Source organism: Monodon monoceros, unplaced genomic scaffold, assembly GCF_005190385.1.
Source record: "Monodon monoceros isolate NGI ecotype Baffin Bay Population unplaced genomic scaffold, NGI_Narwhal_1 Super_Scaffold_20, whole genome shotgun sequence".
Classification (NCBI taxonomy): Eukaryota; Metazoa; Chordata; class Mammalia; order Artiodactyla; family Monodontidae; genus Monodon; species Monodon monoceros.
In genome coordinates this window covers 35343233-35359371 of record NW_021703777.1, presented here as the reverse complement: position 1 = coordinate 35359371, position 16139 = coordinate 35343233, and the positions used below count along the sequence as shown (strand labels likewise).

At 40.2% G+C, this 16139-nt stretch overlaps 1 pseudogene; it reads right to left on the bottom strand.

Annotated features, from left to right (window-relative positions):
• Positions 1-336: 336 nt before the first annotated feature.
• Positions 337-1284, bottom strand: LOC114902370 (annotated as a pseudogene).
• Between the last annotated feature and the right edge of the window lie 14855 nt (positions 1285-16139).

The following is a 16139-nucleotide window of genomic DNA, read 5'->3' as shown; positions in this document are numbered from 1 at the left end:
TGATTTTTCTTAAGTGAACCAGAAGTGCAGGGATATACTGAAACTCATAGTTAATGATCTTGAGTGTGTTAAAGGAATTTTATATTTTTGAACTTCAGAGTGAATTTGTTTTTAGACATATATATAAAAGCTAACAGTGAGTGTATTTTTTTCTTCACTTTGTGACATTACACCAAATTTCTTCTTACTGTCAATAACCTGAATTAATATTTCTCATTCCAAATTATTCTTTTAGATAACATTTCATTACAAGTTAATGATCAGGACTCAGTTTTGCCATGTCTTCCCATACTGGTAACTTTCATGCTTATAAATTGGCTGAGTTGACAAAAAACATTAGCCAGAGTTTATAGATGAATAAAAAGAACAAACAAGTTTGCAAGGATAGTCTAACCACATCTGCAGAGTGGTTGTTCTTATGTCATGGCAAGATTCCCCTACCTCCCTCAGCAGATGTTTCAATATGAAAGCATGATCTGTAAATGTTACAAAGTTTTCACAGAGTTTTGTTAAAATGTCCATCTCTTCATCTTCCATCTGCCTAAGAATATCCTCTTGCCGATTCCGTAGAAACAGTCTAAACTGCTCACATTCAGAATTTATTTCTTCTCTCCTACATTTAACCTGGTTTCTCACGTTCAACTGATTGGCTGGCTTGCAGAGTTATCACTTTTTCAACTTGTTCCATATCACTCTTCAAGGGCTCAATGGTACATTCTAGAATTTTCCTGTGATGAGAGGCAGCTTTCATGATGGGGCAATTGTAGTGTTTCTGGTGTTGAATTGAGAAACAGCACTGTGTACATAAAACCTCTAGGTCCTTCCCACAAAAAAGGGTCAGAAACTGATTGTGCTTCTCACACACAGAATTCTCTTCCTGCCCCTTCCACGTGCTCCTTCTGATCTGGAGTAAATTAGCAACTTCAGTCAAATGACTGAGCTGGGTTTGCTCCTGATGTTCTTGTCTCCAAACCAAAAATGGCAGACAGGACAGGGGAAGGTATCACCTAGGTCCTTCCAAGTCATGTTGATGCATGAGCAACAGAAGCTGTGCCCACAGTTGATGGTTACTGGATCTTTCGAGTTATCCACACAGATGGGGTAGCTAGACACCTCCTGTGCCTGTACCAGGGCTCTCACGAACTCCACTGAGTTGAGAACAAAAGTGGTGGATAAGAATGCTCCCTCTGGCAAGGCCTGCTCAAGCTCAAGACCCAGTGAGAAGTGGATATCCTCCTCCAGAGAACATAGATTGACCAGCTTTACGTTGCACTGGACCGGCATGCTGATGACAGCCACAGAAGTCTTTCTGAGTCCCCTGCACCTACCTCAGCTTGAAGGGCAAGAGAGATTCACTGCTTGTAGTGCTATTGCAAATTAGCCCACCGAAATTTAACATTAATGAGTTTCTTCTACAAGTAAGTAGCCACAGGTTCAAGAAAGCAATCATTCCTATGGGGGAGAAAGGCTTTTAAATTCAAAATTTCCTAGACTGGCAATCACAATATAATAATTAATTCAGGCAAGAATCATCAATGACTGCAAATACTGTAAGGTAAAATTTCATGGGAAATAATACATTCACACAATCTCAAAATATTATTCTAAGAATTATAGTTCATGTGTAGAGAGACAAAATAAGTGCCTTTACAATGTAGAGACTAGAGAACACCTCCTGACCAATGAATGGATAAATTGATGGCCTGCGATAGGAAGAAAAACAGCACATATGGAACAGTTCTGCCCCCCCACCATTACCCAAATCTAATCACAGGGAAATAATCACCAAAATTGAAACCATGGAACATTCAATGGTCTTAAACACTGCATAAACAAGAATGACACTGAAAAAAATATGGGGGAGTGTTCTACATTAAAAGAGACTAAAGAAACAACTAAGAGAAATTCATGATCTTAAGCTTTGATTCTAGATAGGGAGAAAAACTGCTATAAAGTGGATAGTATGGGACAACGGGGAAAATCGAAATATGCACTATTTATTAGATAAGGGTATCATAGTTAACCTTCTTGAATTCTAAAATTACACTTTAGCTACATAAGAAAGTATTCAATTCTTAGGAAAGACATGATGAAATACTTATAGATGAGGGGTCATGAACTTTGAATGTTACTCTGAAATACTACTTTACAAAAAGCGGGTGTCATGGTTTTGGTATGATGTGGGAGTGTGATGGCTGTGACTATATGACTTCATAGAGATGGAATAGTTCTCTATTTGGTGGTGGCTACATGAATCTGCATGTGGTAAGTGTCACAGAACTATACGTACTCATTTGACCGATATCAAATTCTTGGTTTTCATATAATATTGTTAAGAAACATGGGAACGTAGACAGTGGGTCCATGGAACCCCTCTGTACTATCTTTAAAAGTTCCTTGGATCTATCATTATTTCAAAGTATTAAAGTTTTAGAAAAATCACCTGCAGGCTCATCCAAATTGTTAACTTAAATGGAAGTGGTTTCATTCATTTTGTAGTACACTGGGATATAAATCACTATATCCCTTGCTTTTTCTACTCATTTATTGTTCTGTACATTTTGGGGGCAGTCTGCTACCTTGTGAGATATATGAGTGCAGTACAGAAGCCTAACCTAGACCAAGCCACCAACAGCTCTCCACTTGGTTATGGTACCACCCTTCTACCTGGTCAGCCTGCTTCCACTCTTGCTCCCTTGCATCCATTCCCACTCAGTAATCAAAATTTTCCATTGAATAGACAACTTATATCCTCTCTTCCCAGTGATTAAATTTTTCCAGTGTCTGAATGCACTTTAAAACCTCAACTCCTCAACATGATATACAAAATCTTAAGTACTGATCCTGACTATTCACTTTGAGGTTGAGTCCTATCTTTCTTTCTTCCTTGGTACACTGCAGCAAAAATTAACTATTTTTGGTTGAATATGGTGATTACAAAATTTAATTAACAATCAAGTTAAGAAGAAAAAAGGGGAAATTTTATTCGAGCCAAACTGAGGATTTTAACCTGGGAGACAGACTCTCAGAAAGAATTGTTCCACCTGTTAGAAGTTGGAAAGCAAAGTCATATACATTTTCAAGACAAAGGATCATATATCGAAATGACATACTGATACTTTACATAAAGTTCATGAAGGATACATAGTCCAGGTAAGCATGTCCAAAGTGAGCAGCGAGTCACTATGACCTCCTACAGAGTTGGGAAAGAATGCTATTCTTTTAAGAAGTTAAGTTGCTAGGGTCAGATGAACGGGAAAACAATTGATCTTTAAGGTTGAGCAGGCAGTCCCATCTTTGAGGAGCTCTGGTTTATGTGTAACGCAGAAGCACCCTGCACATTGGGGAGGGAGAGAGGTGGCCCAAACAAACACAGAAAGAGGATTTTATGTTTAAATTTTCTTGTCCTGCCTTAAAATATAAATTTTATTTCATCGATGCTGAGGTCATTGCTATGGAGTTAAGCATTCTCCACAGGAATCTTTGTACACCTCTGTGTTTTCTTTCAGGTCTCCTCTCTCAAATGCTATCTCCTCATGGAAACAGTTTCTACTCACATAGTTTGACTGTCTTCCTCTCCCTGCACTCTCTTGCTATCCCCTCTATTTTCTTTCATAGAATGCAATCATAATCTAAAATTGTCTACTTCATGTGTGTGTTTGTTGGTTATTTTCTCTTTTGTCCATCAATAGTAAGATAAGTAGGTTCTTAGTCTACCTTGCTCATTGGCCTGTAGTAGATATTCAAGAAGGGCTTTTTATTAAAAAATAAATAATAATAATGAATACAAAATGAATAAACCCTAAAAAACATTAATATTAAAAATGTCAATGTTATATAAAAGACAAAAGTGGGGAGACTGTTCAATTACAAAAAATTAAAGAGAAGAGACAACCAAATCTAATCTGAATTTCTCTGGGAATATAGAGAAAAAGTTATAAAGGACATTGTAGGTGCAACTGAGAATATTTATACGTGAACTGGTATTAGATGGCCTGGCTGAAGGGCAGTCAGGGCCCTCCATTCTTGGCATACATAAAAGACTTCAAAGGCCTATGTTGAAATTCCTCTCCCAGCACTAATTTCATAGTTGGTGTGAGGGTTTAATTGAGAATCAGTGACTGTGTGGAAGGCACTTACCACAGTGCCTGACGCACAGCAAACCTTACCAGAGAAGGGGACTCAAGCTCCTTCCACAAAGTCTCAATTCAACCCAGGGAAAAGTAAGGAAAGGGTCACCTAGTCAAAGGGAATAATATTTATACAGATGAGACACTAACATAGAAGGGTTTCAGAAATACTGAGCCCTGCTAGATCAGAGGAAAAGGAGACATGAGCTGTGAGTCAGTCTGTGTTTGAAAACCCACCTTCTACCAGCCCATTCCTACCATTCACACACACCATACAAACGCTGCTGTCCAAACACACACACGCAGATAACAGTGGCCAGAATATCTGGCAAGTAATTCCTACTCAAGGTAAGTGTTAGCTGGGGTGGGGTGGGGAGTGTGATTTACCTGTGGAAGAGGATTACCTGCATGTATATTCAGGAAGGCAGGCCATACACAGTCCAATTGGCTTAAGTTCCTTCAGGACCCTACGCCCAATGTTCTCCTAAAGTGAGCTGGATTATAATGGGCAAGGAGGGACGATAAAATGCATGACTAGTATATACAACCATATTTTATTAATTCTAAGATGCATATTTTTTTCACATTTTAATAATTCTGAAATAAGATAGCGTAGAAGTGATGAGTCAGAATGGGGTAATTTCCCCTTGGTTATAAGCACAAATCCAGCATTAAATGTGAAATCATGACAATTTTACTATGTTCAAGCATCATTTTATGTGAAATGTGAACAGCAGAAAAAGTTAAAAAATGGTGCCTGATAATGTGGGGGAGAAGGAAAAGGAATAGTGTACTGATGGTTGAGTAGCCACTATTTGAGAGAATAACTCTGCCTGGAAATTAGGAATGACAGGACAGAATAAACCAGCCACCAGAGGTTTCTCTAACTTTTCCTTTTGAAAGTCTTCAACACTACAACGATATTGAAACAATAATGTAGTCAACCCCCTTATTCCCTTGCTTAGAGTGTCCAGTTTTTAAGATTTAGGCTGACCAGTATTTCTCACTACGTGTGAGGGCAAGAGTGTGTATGAATATATACGTGTGTAGAATATATTATTTCGAACAGTTTAAATTACAGACATCATGTCAGTTTTCCCTTAAATACTTAAACTAATATTTCTTGAGAATATGGACAGTCTCCTTTTTTATTATAAAACTTTATTGTACCCAGTTTACACTAATGGCCCATTAGGGCCATTTCTCAGGGTTGTGTTTGCAGAAAGCATCCTTGAAAGGGGAGGTAAATTCTCCCTGTGGGACCAGAAACAGGCTTGCTATGAAAGGGGACCCCCCAAACTCAGGGATCTCTGAATGTGTTGCAAACCCGCAGTGTGCACAGCATCCACGTGGCCCCTCCACATCACCTCTGTGGGACTTGGGAGGTATGGGGAACTGACACATCATGATGCTCATGCTTCTGGCTGTGCCAATAGTAAGAGTCTTCTGTCTCTGACCCTAGGAGTTTGTGTCATCTGGCACCAACTATGAAACATTAACAGGCTAACTTATTAACTTCCCAGTAGCGTAAAACTATAAACCATTAAGCACACTGTACTTCTTGTTACTTCTGTACCTAATAAATATATATTTAGTTTTTATCCCAGGTTCCTGAAACAGGACTCTTAACAACCTTGAAATCTCCCTAGTGTTAAGAGGGTCTTTTGTATGCTAATGAGATGAGTGATGGCCAAGGACCCATAGACAGCACCAGAATGGAGGCAAGTCACCAGAAAGATCAAGGTACAATTAGAGGGTTGGAACTTTCAGTCCTAACCTGTGACTTCCTGGGGAGAGGCACTGGAGATTGAGGTAATCACCAATGACCAATGACTTAATAAACCATGTCAACATAATGAAACCTCCATTAAAAAAAAAACACCAAAAAAACCCCCCTGAATGTTAGGGTTCAGAGAACTTCTGGGTTCTGATGAATACACCACGGTGCTTTGGGGATGACATGCAGTACTTAACCCAGAATAGATGCTCAATAAGTGGCACTGTACAAAAAAGAGTTAAAAGCGCAGGCTTAAGACTGCTGTCCTTAGAAAGGCCTGCTTAAAAGGCTGGCCCTTGGGTCCTGTCTGGGAACTTGGATTTTGTAAGGGTTACCAGCATTCCCTGATAATGGCTCACTGTGCTAAAGTGTAGGTACAAATGATGTGGTTTATGCTAACCACCAGTATTCCTTCTGGGAATCTGGAGATCTGATATACATTCTAGGCAGAGGCTGGCTACATGACCTGTTCCCCCCAGATTTGGGGGCAACAAGCCTCTAAAGAGCTTCCCTGGTAACAACATTTCACACATGTTGTCACAACTTGTTGCTGGAGGTGTTAAGTGGGTCTGTGTGACTCCCCTGGGAGAGGATTCTTGGAAGTTTGCCTTGGTTTCCTGAGACTTCATCTCATGCATCTCTTCCCTTTGTTGATTTTGCTGTATCCATTCACTATAATCAATCACAGGTCTGAATATCCTTTACCCTGAGATTTCTGAGTCCCCCTAGTAATAGCTGTACCTAGGTCTCGGGGACTCCTAGACACAAGATCTTATACATTTTCAAAGTGAAAAAAGCTCTTAGAAATCTATCTCAACTGCCTAGATTTTTATTATATCATGTAACATTGTATTAAAGTATATACGATAGCACTGTTTCAGTCTAAAAGCTACTATAAATTTTGGTACTGCTAAATCTTTAGCGAGAAGAAAAGGTGTTAACTGCTCATGGCAGTAGTTTGGCAAAGAAAGTTTGCATGCATCTAGTTTTGAAGGAGCTGTAAGGTATTAGTGCATTAAAATTCTTTTTTGTTATATTGTAATTAAAGGATAACAGATATGCCACCCCAAAATATGCCCATTTGGCATAAGGATGATTTTGAGCAGACTATTTTGAGAAACTGTAGACACAGAAGCTCAGAAAACAGAGTGGAATTTAGGGAAATTTATATTAGAAAGGGAGACTGTACCTGGAAGTGCTCTAATTCCAGAGATCACTCATCTACCTGACTTATTTGCATGGCAGAGCAAACTTTACCAACAATTTCCTCTACTCACCTTCCAGTGAATTGCCTTCCTCCCATTTGAAACCCAGGCCCCTATCCCTTTGCTCTTCTCAGTCTGGTATATAAGCCTCAGTTGCCGGGCTGCCTTTTGAGTCTCATTCCTTTGTGGGGCTCCTACATGACCATATGTATTTAAAGTTGTTTTGTTTTTTCTCCTGTTAATCTTTAATTATGGAAGGGGAGAGGGGTGTCTCAGCCAAGAACCTAGCAGAGTAGAGGGAAAAATATTTTTCCTCCTCTACAGTATAAAAAGAAATGTATAAAGTAATGAAAATGTGTCTTCCAACTCTTCTGACCTTCCAATCTAATATTCATAAATAACACTGTCATGTCATGGATTCCTAATCCTTGTTTAAAATTCCATATTTTACAAATGCATTTTGGCTGATTAAATATATAAGGTTTTAAGATTATTGCCCAAGGCTATACAGGTAGTACATTACAAGTATGACTAAAGAAGATGGCGGAGTAGAAGGATGCAGAGTTTGTGTCTCCCCACAACTAGGGCACCTACCAGATGCTGGCGGGGGATCTTGACACCCAAGGGGATAGGAGGAACTCCCGAGTGACCAGGTAGGACATGGCAGGTAGTAAGCGAGAAGGAGGGGTGGAGGCCAGATGGAACCAGTGCCGTTGAGGGGTGGCTGGGAGAGGGAGGGCTTCCTACACCTGAAGGGACCCTTGGGGGTTTAGACGATCGGGGGGAATGCCGCTGGCATTTCCCCTGCCCAATCAGGTTTGGGGAAGCCTGCTGGGGTACCGGGGGTGTCCTCAACCCTCTGGGGCCCCCTCTGGCTGCAGAGATCCTAGGGGCATGGGGGGGGGAACGGAGGAGGGGCAGATGGGGAGGGACCCTCTGGGATCTGAGGATGGTGGGGAGGGAAGGCATGAATGGCGTTTTCCCCACCCACTGGAGCCTGCTGGGTTCCTGGGCCTGATCATCCACATTCCAAGGCCTGAGGCACTCAAGGGCCCCTCCAGATGACCCTAAGCCCCGCCCCCCACCACCAGGGTCTTTTCTGGCTAGGTCTTAAGCATAGGCCACCACCTACACCCTGCCTGTGCCAAAGCCCTGCCCCCCACATAAGCCCCATCGCCCATGGCCAAGTCCTTCTGCAGCTTTTTTTTTCCCTCATTTTTGCTCTTGTGGTTCCGTTTTACCTTCTGGTCATATTTCATCTATATTTTTATTTTTTCTAACATATTTGTTAGTTTTCTAATCTTATTTTAATTTTTACTGTTTGTTATTGTTCTGCTCCTTTTTTTTTCTTTTTTCTTTTGTTTTTTTTGCTGCCCCACATAGGTTGTGGGATCTTGGTTCACAGGCAGGGCATAAGGCCCGTGCTCCTGTGGTGAGCTCCGAGTCCGAACCAATGGACTAACAGATAACCTCAGATCCCAAGGAATATTAATTAGAGTGAGGTCTCCTGGAGATCCTCATCTTGGCACCAAGACCCGGCTATACCCAACAGCCTACAAACTCCACGCTGGAAGTCTCAGGCCAAACAACCAGTAAGACAAGAACACAGTCTACCCATCAAAAAAAAAAAAAATAAGACAACAAAAAAATAAGTTACAGATGAAGGAGCAAGGTAAAAAACCTACAAGACCAAATAAATGAAGAGGAAATAGGCAAGCTACCTGAAAAAGAATTCAGAGTAATGATAGTAAAGACGATCCAAAATCTCGGAAATAGCATGGAAGCACAGATCGAGAAAATACAAAAATGTTTAACAAAGAAGAACTAAAGAACAAACAAACAGAGATAAACAACACAATAACTGAAATGAAAAATACACTAGAAGGAATCAATAAGAGAATAACTGAGGCAGAAGAATGAATAAGTGAGCTAGAAGACAGAATGGTGGGAAAACATGCTGAGGAGCAGAACAAAGAAAAAAGAATCAAAAGAATTGAAGGCAATCCCAGAGACCTTGGGGACAACACTAAAGGCACCAACATTCAAATTATAGGCGTCCCAAAGAAGAAGAGAAAAAAAAAAGGGTCTGAGAAAATATTCGAAGAGATTATAGTCGAAAACTTCCCTAACATGGGAAATGAAATAGCCCCCCAAGTCCAGGAAGCCCAGAGAGTCCATACAGGATAAACCCTAGGAAAAAAACACCAAGACACATATTACTCAAACTAACAAAAATTAAATTCAAAGAAAAAAATATTAAAAGCAGCAAGGGAAAAGCAAAAAATAACATACGAGGGAATCCCCATAAGGTTATCAGCTGATTTTTCAGCAGAAACTCTGCAGGCCAGAAGGGAGTGTCAGGATATACTTAAAGTGATGAAAGAGAAAAACCTACAACCAAGATTACTTTACCCTGGGCTTCCCTGGTGGCGCAGTGGTTGAGAGTCCGCCTGCTGATGCAGGGGACACGGGTTCGTGCCCCAGTCCGGGAAGATCCCACATGCTGTGGAGCGGCTGGGCCCATGAGCCATGGTCACTGAGCCTGCGCGTCCGGAGCCTGTGCTCCGCAACGGGAGAGGCCACAACAGTGAGAGGCCCACATACTGCAAAAAACAAAACGAAAACAAAAACAAAACAAAAAAGATTACTTTACCCAACAAAGATCTCATTCAGATTCAACAGAGAAATCAAAAGCTTTACAGATAAGTAAAAGCTAAGAGAATTCAGCACCACCAAACCAGCTTTACAATGAATGCTAAAGGAATTTCTCTAGGCAGGAAACACAAAAGAAGTAAAGGACCTACAAAAACAAACCTAAAATAATTAAGAAAATGGTAATAGGAACATACATATCCATAATTACCTTAAGTGTAAATGGACTAAATGTCCCAACCGAAAGACACAGACTGGCTGAATGGATTCAAAAACAAGACCCATATATATGCTGTCTACAAGAGACCCACTTCAGACCTAGGGACACATACAGACTGAAAGTGGGGGAATGGACAAAGATATTCCATGCAAATGGAAATCAAAAGAAAGCTGGAGTAGCAATTCTCATATCAGATAAAATACACTTTAAAATAAAGAATGTTACAAGAGACAAGGAAGGACACTACATAATGATCAAGGGATCAGTGCAAGAAAAAGATATAACAATTATAAATATTTATGCCCCTAACATAGGAGCACCTCAACACATAACACAAATGCTAACAACCATATAAGGGGAGATCAACAGTAACACAGTAATTGTAGGGGGCACTAACACCCCACTTACACCAATGGACAGATCATCCAAACAGAAAATAAATAAGAAAATACAAGCTTTAAATGACAAAATAGACTAGATAGATTTAATTGATATTTATAGGACATTCCACCCAAAAGTGGAAGAATACACTTTCTTCTCAAGTGCACACAGAACATTCTCCAGGATAGATCACACCTTGGGTCACAAATCAAGCCTCAGAAAATGTAAGAAAATTGAAGTCATATCAAGGATCTTTTCTGACCAAAACGCTATGAGATTAGAAATCAATTACAGGAAAAAAAAACTATAAAAAACACAAATACACGGAGGCTAAACAGTGTGCTACTAAATAACCAAGATATTACTGAAGAAATCTAAGAGGAAATTAAAAAAATACATAGAAACATATGACAATGAAAACACGGCAACCCAAATCCTATGGGATGCAGCAAAAGCAGTTCTAAGAGTGAAGTTTACAGCAATTCAATCTCACCTCAAGAGACAAGAAAAATCTCAAATAAACAATCTAACCCTACACCTAAAGCAACTACAGAAAGAGAACAAAGAAAACCCAAAGTCAGTAGAAGGAAAGAAATCATAAAGATCTGAGCAGAAATAAATGAAATAGAAATGAAAAGCAATAATGATCAATAAACCTAAAAGTTGGTTCTTTGAGAAGATAAACAAAATTGATAAACCTTTAGCTAGACGCATCAAGAAAAAAACAGAGAGGAAGCAAATCAATAAAATTAGAAATGAAAAAAGAGAAATGACAACTGACACTGCAGAAATGCAAAGAATTGTAAGAGTCTACTATAAGCAACTATATGCTGATAAAATGGACAACCTATAAGAAAAGGACAAATTCTTGGAAAGGTACAATTTTTCAAGAGTGAACCAGGAAGAATTAGAAAATGTAAACAGACCTATCACAAGTAATGAAATTGAAACTGTAATTAAACATCTTCCAAAAAACAAAATTCCAGGACCAGATGCCTTCACAGGCGAATTCTATCAAGAATTTAGAGAAGAGCTAAAACCTATCCTTCTAAAACTCTTGTAAAAAATTGCAGAGGAAGAAACACTCCCAAATTTGTTCTATGAGGCCACCATGACCCTGATATGAAAATGAGACAAAGATATCACAAAAAAAGAAAATTACAGACCAATATCATTGATGAACATAGACACAAAATTCTCAACAAAATATTAGCAAACAGACTCCAACAACACATAAAAAGGATCATACACCATGATCAAGTGGTATTTGTCCCAGGAATACAAGGATTCTTCAAAATATGCAAATCAAATCAATGTGATATACCATATCAACAAATTAAAGAATAAATCCATATGATCATCTCAATAGGTGCAGAATAAGCTTTTGACAAAATTCAACAACTATTTATGATAAAACTCTCCAGAAAATGGGCAAAGAGGGAACCTACTGCAACATAATAAAGACCACATATGTCCAACCCACAGCAAACATTATTCTCAATGGTGAAAAACAGAAAGCATTTCCACTAAGATCAGGAACAAGATGTCCACTCTCACCACTGTTATTCAGTTTTGGAAGTCCTACCCACAACAAGCAGAGAAGAAAAAGAAATAAAAGGAATCCAAATTGGCAAAGAAGAGGTAAAACTATCACTGTTTGCAGATGACATGATACTATACATAGAAAATCCTAAAGATGCCACCAGAAAAATATTAGAACTAATCAATGAATTTGGTAAGGTCGCAGGATACAAAATTAATGCACAGAAATCTCTTGCATTTGCATACACTAACAACGAAAGAAAAATTAAGGAAACAATCCCATTTACCATTGCAACAAAAAGAATAAAATACCTAGGAATAAACGTACCTATGGAGGCAAAAGACCTGTACTCAGAAAACTATAAAACACTGATGAAAGAAATCATAGATGACATAAGCAGATGGAGAAATATACCATGTTCTTGGATTGGAATAATAAATGTTGTGAAAATGACTATATAACCCAAAGCAATCTACAGATTCAATGCTATCCCTATCAAATTACCAATGGCACTCTTCACAGAATTAGAACAAAAAATCTTACAATTTGTATGGAAATACAAAAGACCCTGAATAGCAAAAGCAACCTTGAGAAAGAAAAACTGAGCTGGAGGAATCAGGCTCCCCAACTTCAAACTATACTACAAAGCTACAGTAATCAAGATGGTATGGTACTGGCACAAAAAGAGACATATAGATCAATGGTACACGGTAGAAAGCCCAGAGATAAACCCTAGCACATATGGTCACCTAATTTATGACAAAGGAGGCAAGAACATACAATAGAGAAAAGACAGACTCTTCAATAAGTGGTGCTACGAAAACTGGACAGCTACATGTTAAAGAATGAAATTAGAACACTACCTAACATGATACACAAAAATAAACTCAAAATGGATTAAAGATTTAAATTTAAGGGTGGACACTATAAAACTCTTAGAGGAAAACATAGGAAAAACACTTGTTGACATAAACCACAGCAAGATCTTCTTTGACTCACCTCCTAGAGTAATGAAAATAAAACCAAAAATAAACAAATGGGACATAACTAAACTTAAAAGCTTTTGCACAGCAAAGGAAACCATAAACAAGATGAAAAGACAACCAACAGAATGGGAGAAAATATTTGCAAATGAAGCAACAGACAACAGATTAATCTCCAAAATATACAAACAGCTCATGGAGCTCAATATCAAAAAAACAAACAACCCAATCAAAAAATGGGTGGAAGACCTAAATAGACGTCTTACCAAGGAGGACACACAGATGGCCAAGGGGCACATGAAAGGATGCTCAACACCACTAATTATTAGAGAAATAGAAATCAAAACTACAATGAGGTATCACACCAGTCAGAATGGCCATCATCAAAAAATCTACAAACAATAAATGCTGGAGAGGGTGTGGAGAAAAGGGAACCCTCCTCTACTGTTGGTGGGAAGGTAAACTAGTAAAGCCACTATGGAGAACAGTATGGATGTTCCTTAAAAAACTAAAATTAGAACTACTATATGACCCAGCAATCCAACTACCAGGCATATACCCTGACTACCATAACTCAAAGGGACACATGTACCCCAATATGCATTGCAGCAGTATTTCCAATAGCCAGGACATGGAAACAACCTAAATGTCCAACAACAGATGAACGGATAAAGAGGATGTGGCACATGTATACAATGGAATATTACTCAGCCATAAAAAGGAACGAAATTGGGTCATTTGTAGAGATGCGGACGGACCTAGAGTCTGTCATACAGAATGAATTAAGCCAGAAAGAAAAAACCCAAATATCATATATTAACGCATATATGTGGAATCTAGAAAAAGGGTACAGATGAACCTATTTTCAGGGCAGGAATAGAGACGCAGACATAAAGAATGGACATGTGGACACAGTGGGGGATGGGGAAGGTGAGACCAATTAGGAGATTGGGATTGATATATATACACTTCCATGCATAAAATAGATAGCTAGTGGGAACATGCTATAAAGCACAGGAAGCTCAGCTCAGTGCTCTGTGATGACCTAGATGGGTGGGATGGGGGGTGGGGTGGGAGGGAGGTCCAAGAAGGAGGGGATATATGGATACATGTAGCTGATTCGCTTCATTGTACAGCAGGAGCTAACACAACGTTGTAGCAATTATACTCCAATTTAAAAAAGACTAAAAACAAGAAAAAAGGGAATTCCCTGGTAGTCCAGGGTTTAGGACTCTGCACTCTGCCTGGGGCCCAGGTTCAATCCCTGGTCAGGGAACTAAAATCCCACAAGCTGTGTAGCACAGCCAAAAAAAAAAAGACTGAAATTTCTGGAACCAGAGGGAAACATTCTATTGTTTCATAAAGAGTATTTCATTTAAATTAAGCAGGTGCCCTGGCGTTCCCACACATATTCCTAATGGGTTCTCCCCTCCCTCATACTTATCTCCCCAACCCCACCTTGCAGACTCAGGCCTTGGAGTGAAAAGAACAGTTTTGGGGGATACTTTTCCTGTCCAGGCTACATACACAGGCTGACTATTCTGGCTACCGTCCATGCCGACCGTCAATTCCATAACTCTACAGCACTCTACACTCAAATGTAATCCTCTTACTCTCCAATGTTCATTACTGTTAAAACAGCGAGATCCTGAGGATGTGGCCCTCTGGCCCCTCCACTCGCCCTGCCACCACACATCTGTCACACCACAAACCCCACTTGAGATTTTACATTTATTTTTGTCAGCCATTGGTTAATGACACTAGAGTGTATGGTTCATGGTCTGAATTCTTTGCTATTTTTCCTCAAAACTGATTATCTACTCCATTCTTATAGCTGTTGAAAAGCTCGGCTAGCGTGGGCTCAATAAACATAAGGCTAAGAAATTAAACCTGTGGCGGATTCCCAGCTCTCAAGATTCGTCCAGTGACTTTTCTTCAGAGACCACTAAGTCTGGCGCCAGGAGATGCCCAGAAAGCCCCCTGCTCAGCTAAGCTCCCTCCGCCCTTCCTCAGGGCCCTTCCGGCTCACCTGGAGCAGGTGGCTCAGCCCTCTCAGGCCCGAGGCTCTGAGGAGTCTGGCGGCTCCAGAGCAAGGCTCACACCTCTGGCCCCTGAGAAGCCAGTCCCTGGAAACGCTCTCTGGGCCATGGTGACGGGTGGTTGCACCGGAAGTGGGCGCGGATGGGCCTGCGCATGCTCAATGTCTAAGGGTGGGGACCCGGAAGAGCCTGAGCAAGATGGTGGGGAGGGGTCGTTTCCCAGGTGACCGGGCAGTCATTGGCTTCTGCTGATCCTCTAATTCCGGAGCTACATTTTCACGTTATTAGTGCTTTGAGGTTGGTTTGAAAAGCGTCACCACAGCGTCTTCTTCCTTCCCTGCGCAGTAGAGGAGTGAAGAGCACAGCTCCAAAGCCTTCAGGCGGGCTGGGGTCACGGGGTGCAGTGGGGGAGGGGTAGGTTTGTTTCTGAAATCTAAGAACAATCAGTCACCTCTTTGGATGAGTTGCTTCTGGGTGGGTGAAGATTATGCCCGGCCTCCCCGAGGAAGTAACTTTTTGTTTGTTTTTTTTTGTTTATTACAAGGATGATCCCTGAACACAGGGAGAAAATAGAACATACACATTGTCTTCTAAGGGGGCTCAGTACTAATCTTCAACTAGACTTATTGAGATTTTGAAAAAGGTCCAGTAGAGAAATAGGGCATAAGTTTTTCTGTAAAAATGTCACTGAATAAATATAAAGGAGATCTCTTTTTCAAATTATAAAAAGAAATTTCTCCCAACTCATAGTCCAGAAAAACGCCAATCCGACATGGGTGTCCTGAATCCCCTCTGTTAGGTGTACTACCTCAGAGCTGAATTTGCCAGCAGCCATTTGCTTGGGGCTGGTGATATAGGAGGATTTCTGGGGAAAGATTTTTTACACACACCTAAGGAGCAGTCATCTAGGCCTCTTACTTCTACCTGCCAAAAATGCCTGCCAGCATCAAATCCCTCAGAACTCAGGACTTCTAGGTGAGAAGTAAATGCCTCAAGATTATGAACACAGTTTGGTTCCATCCTTCGAAATGTTGCAGTTTTCCTGTCTTGTGAAACTTTGAGACTGTGGTGAGCAGTTTCAGCATCTAGTGTGAGATGTACCTGAAATGTGCAGATCATTTTGTGGAGGCCAAAATATTGTGGGGGGAGAGTGAAAACCTCCTTCTTTAATTTGTAGGAAAAGGCTGCCGGGCTCTTTAGGTTTCCATA